The following is a 23,454-nucleotide window of genomic DNA, read 5'->3' as shown; positions in this document are numbered from 1 at the left end:
TCAAGCCCACATGGGGCCAAAACAAAGACAGGGAGCACACTAGGACAGAATGAGAGGTTGGAAGACATTGAAGGAACTAGGACATGTGCAGGGACCTTACCAGACACCTGTGGGGGCCAAGAACAGGTGAGCAGGAAGGACAAACCAATGAGAACAGGGGCCATAGCTAGGGAAGGGACCGAAGGAAGGAACACTCCACGGGAAGGAACTGAAACACCTCGGAGGATGCAGTGGGAGTCACAGTGGGAGGTGGAAAGGGAGAGATCAGTTTTTGTCTATGGGCTAGACGAAGCTAAAGGGGAAACTTATGATGAAAGAAACCAGGAGGAAAAAAAGTAATTGAAGGTATCATGAAGGTGATAGGCGAGGGGGACATGACCCAGGTTGCAAATTTTTGGAGAATCGGGTGGTTCACAAAGAAAAGGAATCGGCCTCTCAAAGTAATTTTCAAGGCAGAATCGACCCGAACCATGATCCTACAGGAGAAAGCACAGCTGAGAGGCAAACAGGAGTTCATGAGTGTGTACCTCGATCGAGACAGAACACAGGAGGAAAGGATGATGCTGAAAGAGAGTGCAAAAACGAAAGGAGAAATGGGAGGAAATGAAAAAGGAGAGCAGAATAACCCAGGAACAAGAGGAAGGACAATCACACCCCCCAGAAACACCTGCAGAAGGACTCCAGCCACGACACCCCCAAGGCAACTGAACAATCCAAACCAACCATCACACACCGATCCCTCTGTTCCCACCCCCCGCACCACAGTTACAGTATTAGAACAGAAGTTGAAGGTTTGGTACACAAATGCGGATGGATTAACGAATAAACATGAGGAATGGCAAGAAAGAATCAATGAGAAGTCCCCAGACATCATAGCAGTTACAGAAATAAAACTCACAGAGACAATAAGAGATGCAATCTTCTCACCAGGATACCAGATCATGAGGAAAGATAGAAGGGGCAGAGGGGGAGGAGGGGTTGCTCTGCTCGTAAAAAGCAGATGGAAATTCGAGAAAATGGGAGGCATAGACGAGACTGGAGAAAGAGACTACATAGTAGGTACACTTCAGTCTAGGGAGCACAAGGTGGTCATTGCAGTGATGTATAATCCACCACAGAGCTGCAGGAGGCCAAGAGAGGAATATGAAGAGAGCAACAGAGCAATGGTGGACACACTTGCTGAGGTGGCAAGAGGAGCTCACTCCAGCAGAGCAAAGTTGCTGGTTATCGGGGATTTCAACCACAGGGAGATTGACTGGGAAAACCTGGAGCCATATGGGGGTCCCGAAACATGGAGAGCCAAGATGTTGGACGTGGTGCTGGAAAACCTCATGCACCAACATGTTAAGGACATTACCAGAGTGAGAGGGGAGGATGAACCAGCAAGATTGGACCTTGTGTTCACCCTGGTCAGTTCAGACATTGAGGACATCACGTATGAGAGTCCCCTAGGAGCTAGCGACCACGTGGTTCTGTGCTTTGAATACATAGTAGAGTTGCAAGTGGAGAGAGTAACAGGCGTTGAATGGGAAAAGCCTGACTATAAAAGAGGGGACTACACAGGATTGAGGAACTTCCTGCAGGAGGTTCCGTGGGACAGAGAACTGGCAGGAAAGCCAGTAAACGAAATGATGGAATATGTAACAGCAAAATGCAAGGAGGCAGTGGAAAGGTTTATTCCCAAGGGCAACAGAAACAATGGGAAGACCAGAACGATCCCCTGGTTTACCCGACGGTGTAAGGAGGCAAAAACAAAGTGTAATAGAGAATGGAAAAAGTACAGAAGGCAGAGAACACATGAAAATAGGGAGATCAGTCGCAGAGCCAGGAACGAGTATGCACAGGTAAGGAGGGAGGCCCAGCGACAGTATAAAAATGACATAGCATCGAAAATCAAGACTGACCCGAAACTGTTGTATAGCCACATCAGGAGGAAGACAACAGTCAAAGACCAGGTGATCAGACTGAGGACAGAAGGTGGAGAACTCACAAGAAATGATCAGGAGGTATGTGAGGAGCTAAACAGGAGATTTAAGGAAGTTTTTACAGTAGAAACAGGAAGGGCTGTGGGAAGACAGCACAGAAGGGAACATCAAGAGGGAATATACCAACAAGTGTTGGATGACATACGAACAACCGAGGAGGAGGTGCAGAAGCTGCTAAGTGACCTTGATACCTCAAAGGCGATGGGACCTGACATCTTCCCATGGGTCCTTAGAGAAGGAGCAGAGATGCTGTGCGTGGCCCTAACCACAATCTTCAACACATCCCTTGAAACTGGGCAACTACCTGAGTAATGGAAGAGAGCAAATGTAGTCCCCATATTTAAGAAAGGCAACAGAAATGACGCACTAAACTACAGACCTGTGTCTCTGACATGTATTGTGTGCAAAGTCATGAAGATTATCAGGAGGAGAGTGGTGGAACACCTGGAACGGAACAAGATTATAAATGAAAACCAGCATGGGTTCATGGAAGGCAAATCCTTTGTCGCAAACCTCCTGGAGTTTTATGACAAGGTAACAGAAGTAAGACACGAGAGAAAGGGGTGGGTTGATTGCGTTTTCCTAGACTGCAGGAAGGCCTTTGACACAGTTCCCCACAAGAGATTAGTGCAGAAGCTGGAAGATCAGGCGCATATAACAGGGAGGGCACTGCAATGGATCAGGGAATACCTGACAGGGAGGCAGCAACGAGTCATGGTTCGTGAAGAGGTATCACAGTGGGCGCCTGTGACGAGCGGGGTCCCACAGGGGTCAGTTCTAGGACCAGTGCTATTTTTGATATATGCGAACGACATGATAGAAGGAATAGACTCTGAAGTGTACCTATTCGCAGATGATGTGAAGTTGATGAGAAGAATTAAATCGGATGAGGATGAGGCAGGACTACAAAGAGACCTGGACAGGCTGGACATGTGGTCCAGAAACTGGCTTCTCGAATTCAATCCTACCAAATGCAAAGTCATGAAGATTGTGGAGGGGCAAAGAAGACCGCAGACTGAGTATAGGCTAGATGGACAAAGACTACAGACCTCACTCAGGGAGAAAGACCTTGGGGTGACCATAACACAGAGCACGTCACCGGAGGCACACATCAACCAAATAACTGCTGCAGCATACGGGCGCCTGGCAAACCTGAGAATAGCGTTCCGATACCTTAATAAAAATCGTTCAAGACACTGTACACTGTGCATGTTAGGCCCATACTGGAGTATGCAGCATCAGTCTGGAACGCACACCTGGTCAAGCACGTCAAGAAGTTAGAGAAAGCACAAAGGTTTGCAACAAGGCTAGTCCCAGAGCTCAAGGGAATGTCGTACGAGGAAAGGTTGAGGGAAATCGGACTGACGACACTGGAGGACACAAGGGTCAGGGGAGACATGATAACGACATACAAGATACTGCTCGGAATAGACAAGGTGGACAGAGATAGGATGTTCCAGAGAGGGGACACAGAAACAAGGGGTCACAACTGGAAGCTGAAGACTCAGACGAGTCACAGGGACGTTAGGAAGTATTTCTTCAGTCATAGAGTCGTCAGGAAGTGGAATAGCCTAGCAAGTGAAGTAGTGGAGGCAGGAACCATACATAGTTTTAAGAAGAGGTATGGCAAAGCTCAGGAAGCAGAGAGGGAGAGGACCTAGTAGCGATCAGTGAAGAGGCGGGGCCAGGAGCTGAGTCTCGACCCCTGCAGCCACAATTAGGTGAGTACACATACACATATACACATACACACACATACACATATACATACACACACACACACACACACACACACGCACACACACACATACATACACACACACACACACACACACACACACACACACACACACACACTAACCTAACAAAACACATTAGCTTATAAATTCCCCACCACACATTTTTACGATAAGCTGAAGCAGTAGAACATCACAACAGGATAAAAGCAAAATGGGCTCTCAAAAGGGAGGACGTAAAGGTAAGGGAACTGATGATGGCTGGTCGGAAAAGGAAGAATGGGCAGAACGGCTCAAGAACAAAATGGAACAACAATGGGAGAAAAGGTTAAACGAGCTTTGCAATAATGTTAGAGCAAATATCTGCAGAGAGCAAGAAGTGGGAATCACGAGCTGTAGTAGCTGAGGCAAAGATACAGAGATTGGAGGAAGAAATGGATGTGCTGAAGCAGGATCTAAAGATGAGGTCCGAAAGGAGCAAGATGACTGAAATGGGAACATCAGCAGGCAGTGAGGGGACTGAAGGAGGGGATGGATCTAAGCAGTCTTTTGCAGCAGTAATATCAGGCCATCATGGTGTCTGGGAGATGATTAGGGAAACAGCAAAGGAGCTCCTTAAATCAGATCCAGAGATACAGAGGGAAAAGAAATGGGAAGAGGGGAGGGAGAGGTCAATAATTATTCATGGGCTTCAGGAGGCTGAAGGGCAGACCTATGATGAAAGAAAGCATTGGGAGAAAACAGAGATTAAGAACATCATTGCAATAACAGGAGAGAGGGACATGTCTCAGGTAGAAAATTTTCACAGACTTGGGGGGGGGGGCATTCGAGGGAAAAAATCGACCAATCAGATTGACATTTAAGACAGATGTGGTATGGAACAGGATACTACAACAGGACTCTCCAGATTATCAAAAAGTGTTCCTCAATCGAGACAGAACACAAAAGGAAAGGGAACAACTGAAAGTGAGAGCAAGATAGAACCAGTGGAAGGAAAGAGAGACAGGACAGGCAACGACAGACAGGAAAACTCAGCCTTTGGGGGAACATCAAGCACAAATGCTTACAGAAACCTCTCAATCCCTGTCACCACATATCAACCAAACACGGTAAACAGAAACAAACCTCACTCCATAGCTACCACCTCCCTAAGCACTATTTCCACAATCACAGCAGTCTCCTATAATATTGTGCCCTGCCTACCACCCTCCCAGCCTGCACCTTCCTCTTCTATCTCCCAAAATACAGCAATGGAAAGGAAGCTAAAGGTATGGTACACCAATGCAGATGGAATAACAAATAAGAGCGAAGAGTGACAAGAACGCATCATTGATGCATCACCTGACATCATAGCACTAACAGAGACAAAACTTACAGGGATATCAGATGCAATTTTTCCACCTGGATATCAGATTATGAGGAAAGACAGAGAGAACAGAGGAGGGGAAGGAGTAGCATTGCTCATAAAAAAACAGTGGAGTTTTGAGGAGATGGGAGGAATAGAAAGAAGGGAAACAGACGACTTCATTGTAGGAACACTTCAGACTGGTGGTCCAAAGGTGATGATAGCAGTGATGTATAACCCACCACTTAACAGCAGGAGAGCAAGAGAAGAGTATGATGTGCACAATAGGGCAATGGTGGATACACTAGCTGAAGTGGCCAGGAGGGCTCATATGGGTAGGACAAAATTGCTTATAATGGGGGATTTCAATCATAAAGAGATTGACTTGAAAAACCTAGAGCCACATGGGGGACCAGAAACATGGAGTACTAAGATGTTGGAGACTGTATTGGAGAACTTCATGCATCAAGATGTTAGGGATACAACCAGAGAGAGAGGAGAGGATGTTGCAGCAAGGCTGGATCTCATATTCATCTTGAATAGTTCAGACATAAGGGATATCACCCACGAAAGACCCCTTGGCGCTAGTGATCATGATGTCCTGAGTTTTTAATATCTTGTTGAGTTAACAGTGGAGAATGCAGCAGCATGAGAACAAAGAGAGAAACCAAACTTCAAAAAAGGGGACTACATAGGAATGAGAAGTTTCCTGCATGAAGTGCAGTGGGAAAGAGAACTAGATGGAAAGAGAGTAAATGAAATGATGGAAATAGTAACCACTAAGTGCAGGGAGGCAGAGGAAAGGTTCATACCAAAGGGCAACAGAAAAAATGGTAAGACCAGAGTGAGCCCATGGTTTAACTGAGGTGTAAAGAGGCCAAAGCCAAGTGTGCGAGAGCATGGAAAAGGTATAGAAGGCAAAGGACTCAAGAAAACAAGGAGCTGAGCAGAAGAACCAGAAACGAATATGCAAGGATAAGGAGAGAGGCCCAGAGGCAATACGAGAACGACATAGCACCAAAAGCCAAATCTGAACCAAAGTTGGTATACAGTCACATTAGGAGAAAAACAACAGTCAAGGACCAGGTAATCAGGCTGAGGAAAGAAGGAGGAGAGCTGACGAAGAGTGACCAAGAAGTATGTGATGAACTAAACAAAAGATTTAGAGAAGTTTTCACAATAGAGTCAGGAATGCTTCCAGCAAACTGTGGAGGTAGGGTGCACCAGCAGGTGCTGGACACAATACACATAACCAAGGTAGAGGTGAAGAAACTGCTAGACGAACTCGATACCTCAAAGGCGGTGGGCCCAGACAACATATCTCCATGGATATTGAGAGATGGAGCAGAGGAACTGTGTGTGCCATTAGCAGCAATCTTCAGTAAATCTATCGAAACAGGGCAGTTGCCTGAGGTGTGGAAGACAGCACATGTAGTTCCAATTTTTAAGAAAGGGGACAGACAGACAGCATTAAACTACAGACCAGTGTCACTGACTTGTATAGTATGTAAAGTCATGGAAAAGATTATCAGGAGAAAAGTAGTGGAACACATTGAAAAGATTGGGCTCATACATGACAGTCAGCACGGCTTCAGAGATGGGAAATCCTGTGTCACAAATTTACTTGAGTTCTACGAGAAGGTAACAGAAGTAAGATAGGAGAGAGAGGGATGGGTAGATTGCATCTTTGTAGATTGCAAGAAGGCTTTTGACACAGTACCACACAAAAGACTGGTGCAAAATTTAGCGGAGCAGGCAGGAATAAAGGGAAAAGTACTGCAATGGATCAGGGAATACCTGACAGGAAGGAAACAACGTGTGTTGGCACGTGCTAAAGTGTCGGAGTGGGCGAATGTGTCGAGTGGGGTTCCACAAGGTTCAGTCCTAGGCCTGGTGCTGTGTCTTGTATACGTGAATGACATGGTATAAGGAATAGATTCAGAAGTGTCACTGTTCGCTGATAATGTGAAACTGATGAGAATACAAGTGGGTCAGTTAAGATTACAACGGGATCTGGACAAACTACAAGTATGGTCCGACAAATGGCTCCTGGAGTTTAACCCCAGTAAGTGTAAGGTCATGAAGACTGGGGAAGGACACAGAAGACCGCAGACGGAGTACAGGTTAGGAAACCAACAGCTGCAAACGTCAGTTAAAGAAAAGGCACACATCAATCAAATAACTGCTGCAGCATATGGGAGATTGGCAAACCTGAGATTGGCGTTTAGACATCTGAGTAAGGAGTCATTCACGACATTGTACACGGTGTACGTAAGGCCTATACTGGAATATGCAGCGCCAGTATGGAACCCTCACTTAGTCAAACACGTCAAGAAATTGGAGAAAGTGCAACACGATTAGTCCCGGAACTGAGGGGTATGTCTTATGAGGAGAGGTTAAGGGAACTCAACCTGATGACACTAGAGGATAGGAGGGATAGAGGGGACATGATAACAACGTATAAAATACTAAGAGGCATTGACAACGTGGACAAGGATCGAATGTTTCAGAGATGGGATACAGAAACACGGGGACACAATTGGAAACTGAAAACCCAGATGAGGCATAGGGATGTTAGGAAGTATTTCTTTAGTCTTAGAGTTGTCAGGAACTGGAATAATCTGGAGATTGAAGTAGTGGAAGCAAGTTCCATAAATAGCTTTAAGAAGAGGTATGACAAATATCATGGAGCAGGGAGAGAGTGAATTAGTATCGACCAGTGAAGAGGCGGGGCTAGGAGCTGTGAATCGACCCCTGCAACCACATACAGGTGAGTACATATAGGTGAGTACACACACACACACACACACACAGATGAACCACAGGAATGTCAGGAATTATTTCTTCAGTATCAGGGTGGTCGGAAAGTGAATGATCCCGGTGAAGTAGTGGCAGTCTCCACATTTAGATTTTTTTAGTACATGTACGATAAGGCCCACGAGGCTAGGAGGGAGTGAATCTGGCAAGCGGCACGTTGAGAGGCGGGGACAGGAGCTGAGACTCCAACCCTGCAACCACATACTGGAAAGCAAACACAGGCTGGGTTGAAAGTAACGTGAGCCAGTGGGCCAGGAAGTAACTGAATGACAAAAAACAAGTGGATGAGAGGAACAAGTGGGGTTCCGCAAGGATCAACACTGGGACCTCTGTTATTCACATGTAAACGACCATCCAGAGGGAACTGAACCCTATGTGTCTGCGGATGATGTAAAACTAATAAGAAGAATGAGAATAGGAGAGAGCAGTGATAAACTTCAGGAAGACATCAACAGAATACAGATATGGTCAGGAAGAGGCTTATCAAGTTTAGTCAGAGCACATGCAAGGTCATGCAGATTGGAGGTGAGGGTAGACTGGACACAGAGTACAGCATGGGCGGAGAGCTGTAATTATCAGAGAATGAACAGAATCTTGGAGTGAATATAACACCAAGCATATCGCCAGACATACACATAAATAGTATAACAGCAGCAGCATATGCAAGATCATGAGACCTCAGAGTAGCGTTCAAGAACTTGAGGAAAGAATCCTTCAGAACCTTATACGACAAATGTCAAGCCAATTATAACAAAGCATGCGAAGAAATAATAAAAACCGTGATTGCAAGTATATATAAATACCACAGTGGAAACAGGAAATAAAATCTGAGCGGTTTCATGTGCTTGCGCACATATCTTCTGAAGATATGTGTGTAAGCACATGGAAGCGCTCAGGTTTTATTGCCTGTATACAATGTGGTTTTTTGCATGATAAAACATGTGAAGCTCGAAAATGTCCAAAGGTTTGCAACCAGGTTAGTACCAGAACTGCGCGAGAGATGCACAGAGGATCCTGGTAAAGAAAAAACAAGGGAGAACATATTTTACGACTTACAAAATCCTAAGAGGAACAGCCAAGGCAGAAAGAAACAGACTGAATTAAGAGGACCGGGATCAAGGGAACACAGGAGGAAGCTGTAAATACAGATGAGTTATGGGGATGTTTGGAATTACTCTAGTCTTGGCATTCTTGAAAAGTGGAATGGCTTGGATGAGGCAGTGGAGACAAACTTAGTACACAGCATCAAGAATAGATATGAAAAGACACAAAAGGCCAGAAATGAAAGTGAGGAGCCAGGTGAGTGCGACTCACGGTTCACTAAAGGGTTTAAAAGAGCAAGTGGAACACCACGAGGATAGCTCTGCTCCTATAGCTACGAATAGGTAATTACACAAGCACAGAACACTCATATTCTTGGCCTATAAGGTTAGGATAGTGTGACCGTTTGTGAGTAGTCGAGAGGTTGGACCAGGAACTGCGACTTTACAAGGAATGAACTAAGGAAGGAGGAAGAAGTGAAGAAACTGAGAGATTGCGGGAAAGACGGAGGAAAGGAAGGAGGGAGCCAGCTACCTAGCATAAGTATTGAATAAAGCACCTGAAGTCATTTCTTGCGCAAGCCTGGCAAGCCGACAAAGCCAGCGGCAAGCCTGACAAATCAACGAAGCCGGCGGCCAACCTGGCAAGCCGACGACAACTAACCAGCTTACTTTTCACCCCCTGACTCCCCTGAAGAGCGCCATTCACGACGGTGTTACCAGATCTCAGCATCAAGACGAGGTAGCAGCTAGAGGTGTACACACTGTCTCCCCATCACAAGACTAAGCCTCCTGTAGTGCGAGTACCGACGCTGCTCTCGCTCTCTCTTGTACTATACACACAAGATTCCTGTGAAAGCTAGTTTTTGGTTTGTTTAAGGCAGATGTGAAGGTAAAGCCTCCGGAAAGAATGTTAAATCTCGCGTCCGCTTACGGTCCGGCGGTACTGTGTGCTTTGATGGTATAGTGTACTGTATACAGTAACACTCATATTGTGCTAGGTGTAACCACCAGCAACACCACCACCACCAGAATAATTGGCGGTGATGATGGTGTTGATGTGGTGGTGGTGGCGGTGGGGGGGTGGCGGTGGGGGGGTGGCCTTGGGAGGGGTGTTATATTTGGGTTTTTGGGAGGTAATTTCGTGTAAAGTTGTAGCTACGGCTTTGTTGGTGTTATTCATGTTGGTTATTGATTTTAACGAAGCGTTAAACCCTTGTGGGTGATTCAGCAGCTATTGATCTGAGGGGTAACAAGGTCTTCGAATGACTTGTTCAGATCCTCGGACTCGCAGTGATCATGAAGACTGATGTGGGATCTGATACTTCCTGTCAGGACCAGCCTCCTGCTTCCTCACACTGTGAGAAAGTGTCAAGTGTAATTACTATATTAAGTAGCCAAATTAAATATATCAATAATGGAACCACATTATCTGAAACTATATATACAGAAGCAATTTATTATTGCCTTTTTTTTTGCCTACTAAACATGTATATTAAATGGCTTGCTAATAACAATACAAACTGATAAGTACTACTGAGTTTCTGAGGTATCATGTGACGGACTGTGACGTGAGAAACCTAGCCAGGTTTGATGAACATCAAAATGGTATACAATACCGACAGGTTGTTAGGTAAGACACATATGCAACAGTTAGACAACTTTATTCCGAAACGTTTCGCCTACACAGTAGGCTTCTTCAGTCGAATACAGAAAGTAGGCAGGAACAGTAGAGATGTGAAGACGATGTAATCAGTCCATCACCCTTGTAGTCGTAGAATTTGAGGTTGTCAGTCCCTCGGCCTGGAGAAGTTCAGTTCCATAGTCAGGAACTATCTGAAGATCAAGCGACAGTGCGGAGACTTAAATACTGTCGGAAGGAGAGGTGCAGAGTAGTAGTAGTAGTAGTCGTCTTCACATCTCTACTGTTCCTGCCTACTTTCTGTATTCGACTGAAGAAGCCTACTGTGTAGGCGAAACGTTTCGGAATAAAGTTGTCTAATTGTTGCATATGTGTCTTACCTAGCCAGGTTTCCTTTCCACTTTGTAACTACTACACAGAATAGGGAAGTAGCACACTGCTGATTAATCAATTTTGTTTAATTAATAAAAGAGACGTTGACGGGTCTGATAGCAGCAGGAATGTATTACAACCAGGTTGCCAGAAGTATGTAGTCAGAGTTGCCACTACCCACCTCAATAACTCCCACCAAACTTATTGCCCGACCCCTTAATGTGTGCGAGAGGGAGGGGGGGGGGGAGCGCATGGTCTTAATCCTGCAAGCGAATTACAGAGAGAATTCCTATTGCACAAAAGACCCCGTTTGAAACTGTATTTAAGACTATGGAACCACTGAGAGCATACACAGAGCAAGAGGGAACTATGTCTCAATATGAGGGAGTCTTACACTTCCCATGGGCGCCTCTCAGCTTCCTTCCAGGAAGGCGCCCTGATAAACGCCGACTCCTGTGACGTATCCTGCACCAGCTGGTGTCTGCGGCAGGAGGGGGCCTTCAGGATCAAATTTACAGCTTTGTGAGACAGAGGAGACGCAGGTAATGTGATCTGGTGTGGCTAAGGACGGTGTCTCGTGCATCAGGGACGCCCATTCACGCAGCACCACCACACTGGCTCACCCTCAGCCACTGCTTTGAGGGCAGGCGAGGCGTGCTAATATGGTGGGGAAACTGCAGGGGGGACGGGGAGCAACACACAGGTTAGGGTACACTCGCTAGGGGAAGAGTGAAGGGGTGAGGGGTGTCGTCTGAAGACTTAGGCAAGGGGAAGGGAAGTCTTCCGCCCTTTCTGTTTCCTTTCATTCCTAAAAACTTCCGCTATTCCTTAAGCCTTCCCCTCTATTTTCCCATATCTTTCCACTATGTACTGATCTTACCTTTCCATATCATCCCTCCCCCCCCCTCTCTCTCTCTCTCTCTCTCTCTCTCTATCTATCTACCTCACTTTCTACCCAACTTCCCTTTTCTCCCACCTCTTCTCTATCCCCATGTAACTATACACCTACCGGCCTCCTCCTCCTTCCATCTTCTCGGCTCTGTCTGCCTTTCTTTACGAGCACAACGCACACGAGAAAATATATACACTTTACAATAACACCCTACAATAATACCCTACAATAATACCCTACAATAACACCCTACAATAACACCATACAATAACACCATACAATAACACCATTCAATAGCGCCATACAATAGCACCATACACCGTACAATAACATATACCTTACAATAACACCAAACACCGTGCAATAACACCATACACCATGCAATAACAGCATATGCCGTTCAATAACACCATACACCGTGCACTAACACCATACACCGTACAATAACGTTATATACCGTGCAATAACACCATACACCGCGCAATACCATACACCATGCAATAACACCATATACCGCACAATAACACCATACACCGTGCAATAACATCGTAAACCATACAGAAACACCATACCCCGTGTAATAACACCATTCACCATACAACACTATATACCGTACAATAACACCATACACCGTGCAATAACGCCATACACAGTACAGTAACACCATATACCACGCAATAACACTATACACCGTGCAATAACACCATACACCATACAATAACACCATATGCCGTACAATAACACGATAAGCCGTGCAATAACACCATACACGAACAATAACACCATACACCATGCAATAACACCATATACCGTACAATAACGCCATATACCATTCAGTAACAAAATACACTGCACAATAACACAATATACCGTGCAATAACACCATATACCGTACAATAACACCACATACCGTGCAACACCATACACCGTGCAATAACACCATATACCGTACAATAACACCATACACCGTATAATACCATATACCATACAATAACACCATATACCGTGCAATAACACCATACACCGTACAATAACACCATATACCGTACAAAAACACCATATACCGTGCAATAACACCATACACCGTATAATACCATATACCATACAATAACACCATACACCGTATAATACCATATACCATACAATAACACCATACACCGTACAATAACACCATACACCGTACAAAAACACCATATACCGTGCAATAACACCATACACCGTACAATAACACCAAACACCGTATAACACCATATACCGTACAATAACACCATATACCATGCAATAACACCATACACCGTACAGTAACACCATACACCGCACAATAACACCATATACCGTACAATAACACCATATACCGTGCACTAACACCATGCACCGTGCAATAACACCATACACCGTACAATAACACCATACACTGTACAATAACACCATACACCGTATAACACCATATACCGTACAATAACACCATACACCGTTCAATAACACCGTACGTGGAGGTTACCTGGAAGTTATTCCGGGGATCAACGCCCCCGCGGCCCGGTCCATGACCAGGCCTCCCGATGGATCAGGGCCTGATCAACTAGGCTGTTACTTCTGGCCGCACGCAGTCCAACGTACGAGCCACAGCCCGGCTGATCCGGCACTGACTTTAGGTATCTGTCCAGCTCTCTCTTGAAGGCAGCCAGGGGTTTATTGGCAATTTCCCTAATGCTTGATAACACCATACACCGTATAACACCATATACCGTAAAAAACACCATATACCGTACAATAACACCATACACAGTACAGTAACACAATATACCGTACAATAACACCATACACAGTACAAAAACACCATATTCCGTACAGTAACACCATACACAGTACAATAACACCATATACCGTACAATAACACCATACACCTTGCAATAACGTCATATACCATACAATAACGCTATATAAAATGCAATAACAAAATACATTGTACAATAAAACAATATACTGTGCAATACCACAATATACTGTACAATAACACCATATACCGAACAATAATACCATATACCGTGCAATAACACCATATACCGTACAGTAACACCATACACCATGCAATAACACCATACACCGTACAATAGCACCATATACCGTGCAATAACATCATACACCATGCAATAACACCATATACCGTACAACACCATACACCGTGCAATAACACCATACACCATGCAATAACACCATACACCGTACAACACCATACACCGTGCAATAGCACCATACACCGTGCAATAACACCATACACCATGCAATAACACCATATACCGTACAACACCATACACCGTGCAGTAGCACCATATACCGTACAATAACACTATATACCGTACAATAACACCATATACCGTACAATAACCTATGAGGATAGACTAAGGGCCCTGAACTGCACTCTCTAGAAAGACGTAGAATTAGGGGGGATATGATTGAGGTGTATAAATGGAAGACAGGAATAAATAAAGGGGATGTAAATAGTGTGCTGAAAATATCTAGCCTAGACAGGACTCGCAGCAATGGTTTTAAGTTGGAAAAATTCAGATTCAGGAAGGATACAGGAAAGTACTGGTTTGGTAATAGAGTTGTGGATGAGTGGAACAAACTCCCAAGTACCGTTATAGAGGCCAGAACGTTGTGTAGCTTTAAAAATAGGTTGGATAAATACATGAGTAGATGTGGGTGGGTGTGAGTTAGACCTGATAGCTTGTGCTACCAGGTCGGTTGCCGTGTTCCTCCCTTAAGTCAATGTGACCTGACCTGACTAGGTTGGGTGCATTGGCTTAAGCCGGTAGGAGACTTGGACCTGCCTCGCATGGGCCAGTAGGCCTGCTGCAGTGTTCCATCGTTCTTATGTTCTTATGTTCTTATAACACCATATACAGTGCAATAACATCATATACAGTGCAATAACACCATATACCATACAATAACACAATATACCGTACAATAATACCATATACCTTACAGTAACGCAATATACCGTAAAATAACACCATACACCGCACAGTAACACCATATCTCATGCAATAACACCATACATCATGCAATAATACCATACATTAAGTACGCTCGTATAAATGACGACGATAACATTCAGAAGACAACACAACACAATACAACAAAACAACACAATACAATACAATACAATACAATATAACACAACACAATACAACACAATACAACACAACACAATACAACACACAACACACAATACAATACAACACAATACAACACAACACAATACAACACAATACAATACAACACAATACAATACCTGGAGTTTACCTGGAGAGAGTTCCGGGGGTCAACGCCCCCGCGGCCCGGTCTGAGACCAGGCCTCCTGGTGGATCAGAGCCTGATCAACCAGGCTGTTGCTGCTGGCTGCACGCAAACCAACATACGAGCCACAGCCCGGCTGATCCGGAACTGACTTTAGGTGCTTGTCCAGTGCCAGCTTGAAGACTGCCAGGGGTCTGTTGGTAATTCCCCTTATGTGTGCTGGGAGGCAGTTGAACAGTCTCGGGCCCCTGACACTTATTGTATGGTCTCTTAACGTGCTAGTGACACCCCTGCTTTTCATTGGGGGGATGGTGCATCGTCTGCCAAGTCTTTTGCTTTCGTAGTGGGTGATTTTCGTGTGCAAGTTCGGTACTAGTCCCTCTAGGATTTTCCAGGTGTATATAATCATGTATCTCTCCCTCCTGCGTTCCAGGGAATACAGGTTTAGGAACCTCAAGCGCTCCCAATAATTGAGGTGTTTTATCTCCGTTATGCGCGCCGTGAAAGTTCTCTGTACATTTTCTAGGTCGGCAATTTCACCTGCCTTGAAAGGTGCTGTTAGTGTGCAGCAATATTCCAGCCTAGATAGAACAAGTGACCTGAAGAGTGTCATCATGGGCTTGGCCTCCCTAGTTTTGAAGGTTCTCATTATCCATCCTGTCATTTTTCTAGCAGATGCGATTGATACAATGTTATGGTCCTTGAAGGTGAGATCCTCCGACATGATCACTCCCAGGTCTTTGACGTTGGTGTTTCGCTCTATTTTGTGGCCAGAATTTGTTTTGTACTCTGATGAAGATTTAATTTCCTCATGTTTACCATATCTGAGTAATTGAAATTTCTCATCGTTGAACTTCATATTGTTTTCTGCAGCCCACTGAAAGATTTGGTTGATGTCTGCCTGGAGCTTTGCAGTGTCTGCAATGGAAGACACTGTCATGCAGATTCGGGTGTCATCTGCAAAGGAAGACACGGTGCTGTGGCTGACATCCTTGTCTATGTCGGATATAAGGATGAGGAACAAGATGGGAGCGAGTACTGTGCCTTGTGGAACAGAGCTTTTCACCGTAGCTGCCTCGGACTTTACTCTGTTGACGACTACTCTCTGTGTTCTGTTAGTGAGGAAATTATAGATCCATCGACCGACTTTTCCTGTTATTCCTTTAGCACGCATTTTGTGCGCTATTACGCCATGGTCACACTTGTCGAAGGCTTTTGCAAAGTCTGTATATATTACATCTGCATTCTTTTTGTCTTCTAGTGCATTTAGGACCTTGTCGTAGTGGTCCAATAGTTGAGACAGACAGGAGCGACCTGTTCTAAACCCATGTTGCCCTGGGTTGTGTAACTGATGGGTTTCTAGATGCGTGGTGATCTTGCTTCTTAGGACCCTTTCAAAGATTTTTATGATATGGGATGTTAGTGCTATTGGTCTGTAGTTCTTTGCTGTTGCTTTACTGCCCCCTTTGTGGAGTGGGGCTATGTCTGTTGTTTTTAGTAACTGTGGGACGACCCCCGTGTCCATGCTCCCTCTCCATAGGATGGAAAAGGCTCGTGATAGGGGCTTCTTGCAGTTCTTGATGAACACAGAGTTCCATGAGTCTGGCCCTGGGGCAGAGTGCATGGGCATGTCATTTATCGCCTGTTCGAAGTCATTTGGCGTCAGGATAACATCGGATAGGCTTGTGTTAATCAAATTTTGTGGCTCTCTCATAAAAAATTAATTTTGATCTTCGACTCTCAGTCTGGTTAGCGGCTTGCTAAAAACTGAGTCATATTGGGACTTGAGTAGCTCACTCATTTCCTTGTTGTCATCTGTGTAGGACCCATCTTGTTTAATACAATACAATACAACACAATACAACACAACACAAGACAATACAACACAAGACAATACAACACAACACAATACAACACAAGACAATACAATACAACACAACACGACACAATACAACACAACACAATACAACACAAGACAATACAATACAATACAACACAATGCAACATAATACAATACAAGACAATACAACACAATACAACCCAACACAGCACAATACAACACAACACAACACAAGACAATACAACAAAAGACAATACAACACAACACAATACAACACAACACAACACAATACAACACAACAAAATACAACACAACACAATACAACACAATACAACACAACGCAATACAACACAACACAACACAACACAACACAATAAACACAAAACAATACAACACAAGACAAGACAACACAAGACAATACAACACAACACAAGACAATACAACACAATACAACACAACGCAACACAACACAAGACAATACAACACAACACAATGCAACACAACACAATACAACACAACACAAGATAATACAACACAACACAATACAACACAATACAAGACAATACAGCACAAGACAATACAACACAACACAACACAATACAACACAAGACAATACAACACAATACAACACAACACAGTACAACACAACACAATACAACACAATACAACACAATACAACACAATACAACACAACACAATACAACGCAACACAAGACAATACAACACAACACAATACAACACAATACAACACAACACAAGACAATACAACACAACACAATACAACACAATACAACACAATACAACACAAGACAATACAACACAATACAACACAATGCAACACAATACAACACAACACAAGACAATACAACACAACACAATACAACACAATACAACACAACACAATACAACACAACACAATACAAAACAACACAATACAACACATTACAACACAACACAATACAACACAATACAACACAACACAACACAAGACAATACAACACAACACAATACAACACAATACAACACAAGACAATACAACACAATACAACACAATACAACACAATACAACACAAGACAATACAACACAATACAACACAATGCAACACAATACAACACAACACAAGACAATACAACACAACACAACACAACACAATACAACACAACACAACACAATACAACACAATACAGCACAACACAATACAACACAACACAGCACAACACAACACAATACAACACAATACAACACAACACAACACAACGCAATACAACACAATACAACACTACACAACACAACACAAGACAATGCAACACAACACAATACAACACAACACAATACAACAAAACACAACACAACACAACACAATACAGCACAACACAATACAACGCAACACAACACTACACAATACAACACAACACAACACAACACAATACAACAAAACACAATACAACACAACACAATACAACACAACACAATACAACACAATACAATACAACACAATACAACACAATACAACACAAAACAATACAACACAACACAACACAATACAACACAATACAACACAATACAACACAAAACACAACACAATACAACACAACACAATAAAATACAACACAATACAACACAATACAACACAACACAATACAACACAACACAACACAATACAACACAATACAATACAACACAATACAAGGCAATACAACACAACGCAATACAACACAACACAATCCAACACAACACAATACAACACAATACAATACAACAAAATACAACACAACACAATACAAAACAACACAGTACAACACAATACAACACAACACAACACTACACAATACAACACAACACAACACAACACAATACAACACAACACAACACAACACAACACAATACAAAACAACACAATACAACACAACACAATACAACACAATACAACACAACACAACACAATACAACACAATACAACACAACACAATACAACACAACACAATACAACACAACACAATACAACACAATACAACACAACACAGTACAACACAACACAATAAAACACAACACAATACAACACAACACAATACAACACAACACAATACAACACAATAAAACACAATACAACACAACAAAACACAACACAATACAACACAACACAATAAAATACAACACAATACAACACAATACAACACAACACAATACAACACAATACAACACAACACAATACAACACAATACAATACAACACAACACAACGCAATACAACACAACGCAATACAACACAACACAATACAACACAACAAAATACAACACAACACAATACAACACAACACAATACAAAACAACACAATACAACACAACACAACACAACACAACACAATACAACACAAGACAACACAATACAACACAACACAATACAAAACAACACAATACAAAACAATACAACACAACACAATACAACACAATACAACACAACACAATACAACACAATACAACACAACACAATACAACACAATACAACACAATACAACACAACACAGTACAACACAATACAATAAAACACAACACAATACAACACAACACAATACAACACAATACAACATAACACAATACAACACAATACAACACAATACAACACAATACAACACAACTCAAGACAAGAAAACAAACTGTATGAAGAATAACTTTAATCAACCCGTTCATATTCAGGACACATTGTAGGAAGTACATTGTAGGAAGTACATTGTAGGAAGTACATTGTAGGAAGTGCATTGTAGGAATTACATTGTAGGAAGTACATTGTAGGAAGTACATTGTAGGAAGTACATTGTAGGAAGTACATTGTAGGAAGTGCATTGTAGGAATTACATTGTAGGAATTACATTGTAGGAAGTACATTGTAGGAAGTACATTGTAGGAAGTACATTGTAGGAAGTACATTGTAGGAAGTGCATTGTAGGAATTACATTGTAGGAATTACATTGTAGGAAGTACATTGTAGGAAGTACATTGTAGGAATTACATTGTAGGAAGTACATTGTAGGAAGTACATTGTAGGAATTACATTGTAGGAAGTACATTGTAGGAAGTACATTGTAGGAAGTACATTGTAGGAAGTACATTGTAGGAAGTACATTGTAGGAAGTACATTGTAGGAATTACATTGTAGGAAGTACATTGAAGGAATTGCATTGTAGGAATTACATTGTAGGAATTACATTGTAGGAAGTACATTGTAGGAATTACATTGCAGGAAGTACATTGTAGGAATTACATTGTAGGAATTACAATGTAGGAGGTACATTGTAGGAATTACATTGTAGGAATTACATTGCAGGAAGTACATTGTAGGAATTACGATGTAGGAAGTATATTGTAGGAAGTACATTGTAGGAAGTACATTGTAGGAAGTACATTGTAGGAAGTACATTGTAGGAAATACATTGTAGGAAGTACATTGTAGGAAGTACATTGTAGGAAGTACATTGTAGGAATTGCATTGTGGGAATTACATTGTAGGCATTTCATTGTAGGAAGTACATTGTAGGAATTACATTGTAGGAAGTACATTGCAGGAATTACATTGTAGGAATTACACTGTAGGAATTACAATGTAGGAAGTACATTGTAGGAATTACATTGTAGGAAGTACATTGTAGGAATTACATTGTAGGAAGTAAATTGTAGGAAGTTCATTGTAGAAATTACATTGTAGGAAGTACATTGTAGGAAGTACATTGTAGGAAGTACATTGTAGGAATTACATTGTAGGAAGTACATTGTAGGAAGTGCATTGTAGGAAGTGCATTGTATGAAGAACATTGTAGGAAGAACATTTTAGGAAGTACATTGTAGGAAGTACATTGTAGGAAGTACATTGTAGGAAGTACATTGTAGGAAGAACATTGTAGAAAGCACATTGTAGGAATTACATTGCAGGAAGTACATTGTAAGAATTACATTGTAGGAAGTACATTGTAGGAAGTACATTGTAGGAAGTACATTGTAGGAAGTACATTGTAGGAATTACATTGCAGGAAGTACATTGTAGGAATTACATTGTAGGAAGTACATTGTAGGAAGTACATTGTAGGAAGTACATTGTAGGAATTACATTTTAGGAAGTACATTCTAGGAATTACATTGTAGGAAGTACATTGTAGGAAGAACATTGTAGGAAGTACATTGTAGGAAGTACATTGTAGGAAGTACATTGTAGGAAGTACATTGCAGGAAGTGCATTGTAGGAAGAACATTGTAGGAAGAACATTGTAGGAAGTACATTGTAGGAAGTACATTGTAGGAAGTACATTGTAGGAATTACATTGCAGGAAGTACATAGTAGGAACTACATTGTAGGAACTACATTGTAGGAAGTACATTGTAGGAAGTACATTGTAGGAAATACATTTTAGGAAGTACATTGTAGGAAGTACATTGTAGGAATTACATTGTAGGAAGTACATTGTAGGAAGTACATTGTAGGAATTACATTGTAGGAATTACGTTGTATGAGTTACATTGTAGGAAGTACATTTTAGGAAGTACATTGTAGGAATTACATTGTAGGAAGTACATTGTAGGAAGTACATTGTAGGAATTACATTGTAGGAAGTACATTGTAGGAAGTACATTGTAGGAAGTACATTGTAGGAATTACAGTGTAGGAAGTACATTGTAGGAAGTACATTGTAGGAATTACATTGTAGGAAGTACATTGAAGGAATTACATTGTAGGAAGTACATTGTAGGAATTACATTGTAGGAATTACATTGTAGGAAGTACATTGTAGGAAGTACATTGTAGGAATTACATTGTAGGAAGTAAATTGTAGGAAGTACATTGTAGGAATTACATTGTAGGAAGTATATTGTAGGAATTACATTGTAGGAAGTACATTGTAGGCAGTACATTGTAGGAAGTACATTTTAGGAAGTACATTGTAGGAATTACATTGTAGGAAGTACATTGTAGGAAGTACATTGTAGGAAGTACATTTTAGGAATTACATTGTAGGAAGCACATTGTAGGAATTACATTGTAGGAAGTACATTGTAGGAATTACATTGTAGGAAGTACATTGTAGGAATTACATTGTAGGAAGTACATTGTAGGAATTACAATGTAGGAAGTACATTGTAGGAATTACATTGTAGGAAGTACATTGTAGGAAGTACATTGTAGGAAGTACATTGTAGGAATTACATTTTAGGAAGTACATTGTAGGAATTACATTGTAGGAATTACGTTGTATGAATTACATTGTAGGAAGTACATTGTAGGAAGGACATTGTAGGAACTACATTGTAGGAAGTACATTGTAGGCATTTCATTGTAGGAAGTACATTGTAGGAATTACATTGTAGGAAGTACATTGCAGGAATTACATTGTAGGAATTACACTGTAGGAATTACAATGTAGGAAGTACATTGTAGGAATTACATTGTAGGAAGTACATTGTAGGAATTACATTGTAGGAAGTAAATTGTAGGAAGTTCATTGTAGAAATTACATTGTAGGAAGTACATTGTAGGAAGTACATTGTAGGAAGTACATTGTAGGAATTACATTGTAGGAAGTACATTGTAGGAAGTGCATTGTAGGAAGTGCATTGTATGAAGAACATTGTAGGAAGAACATTTTAGGAAGTACATTGTAGGAAGTACATTGTAGGAAGTACATTGTAGGAAGTACATTGTAGGAAGAACATTGTAGAAAGCACATTGTAGGAATTACATTGCAGGAAGTACATTGTAAGAATTACATTGTAGGAAGTACATTGTAGGAAGTACATTGTAGGAATTACATTTTAGGAAGTACATTGTAGGAATTACATTGTAGGAAGTACATTGTAGGAAGAACATTGTAGGAAGTACATTGTAGGAAGTACATTGTAGGAAGTACATTGTAGGAAGTACATTGTAGGAAGTACATTGTAGGAATTACATTGCAGGAAGTACATTGTAGGAATTACATTGTAGGAAGTACATTGTAGGAAGTACATTGTAGGAAGTACATTGTAGGAATTACATTTTAGGAAGTACATTCTAGGAATTACATTGTAGGAAGTACATTGTAGGAAGAACATTGTAGGAAGTACATTGTAGGAAGTACATTGTAGGAAGTACATTGTAGGAAGTACATTGTAGGAAGTACATTGCAGGAAGTGCATTGTAGGAAGAACATTGTAGGAAGAACATTGTAGGAAGTACATTGTAGGAAGTACATTGTAGGAAGTACATTGTAGGAATTACATTGCAGGAAGTACATTGTAGGAACTACATTGTAGGAACTACATTGTAGGAAGTACATTGTAGGAAGTACATTGTAGGAAATACATTTTAGGAAGTACATTGTAGGAAGTACATTGTAGGAATTACATTGTAGGAAGTACATTGTAGGAAGTACATTGTAGGAATTACATTGTAGGAATTACGTTGTATGAGTTACATTGTAGGAAGTACATTGTAGGAAGTACATTGTAGGAATTACATT

Source organism: Cherax quadricarinatus, chromosome 15 (assembly GCF_038502225.1).
Source record: "Cherax quadricarinatus isolate ZL_2023a chromosome 15, ASM3850222v1, whole genome shotgun sequence".
NCBI lineage: Eukaryota > Metazoa > Arthropoda > Malacostraca > Decapoda > Parastacidae > Cherax > Cherax quadricarinatus.
The sequence above is the reverse complement of the archived record's forward strand: the minus strand, read 5'-3'. Positions refer to the sequence as shown.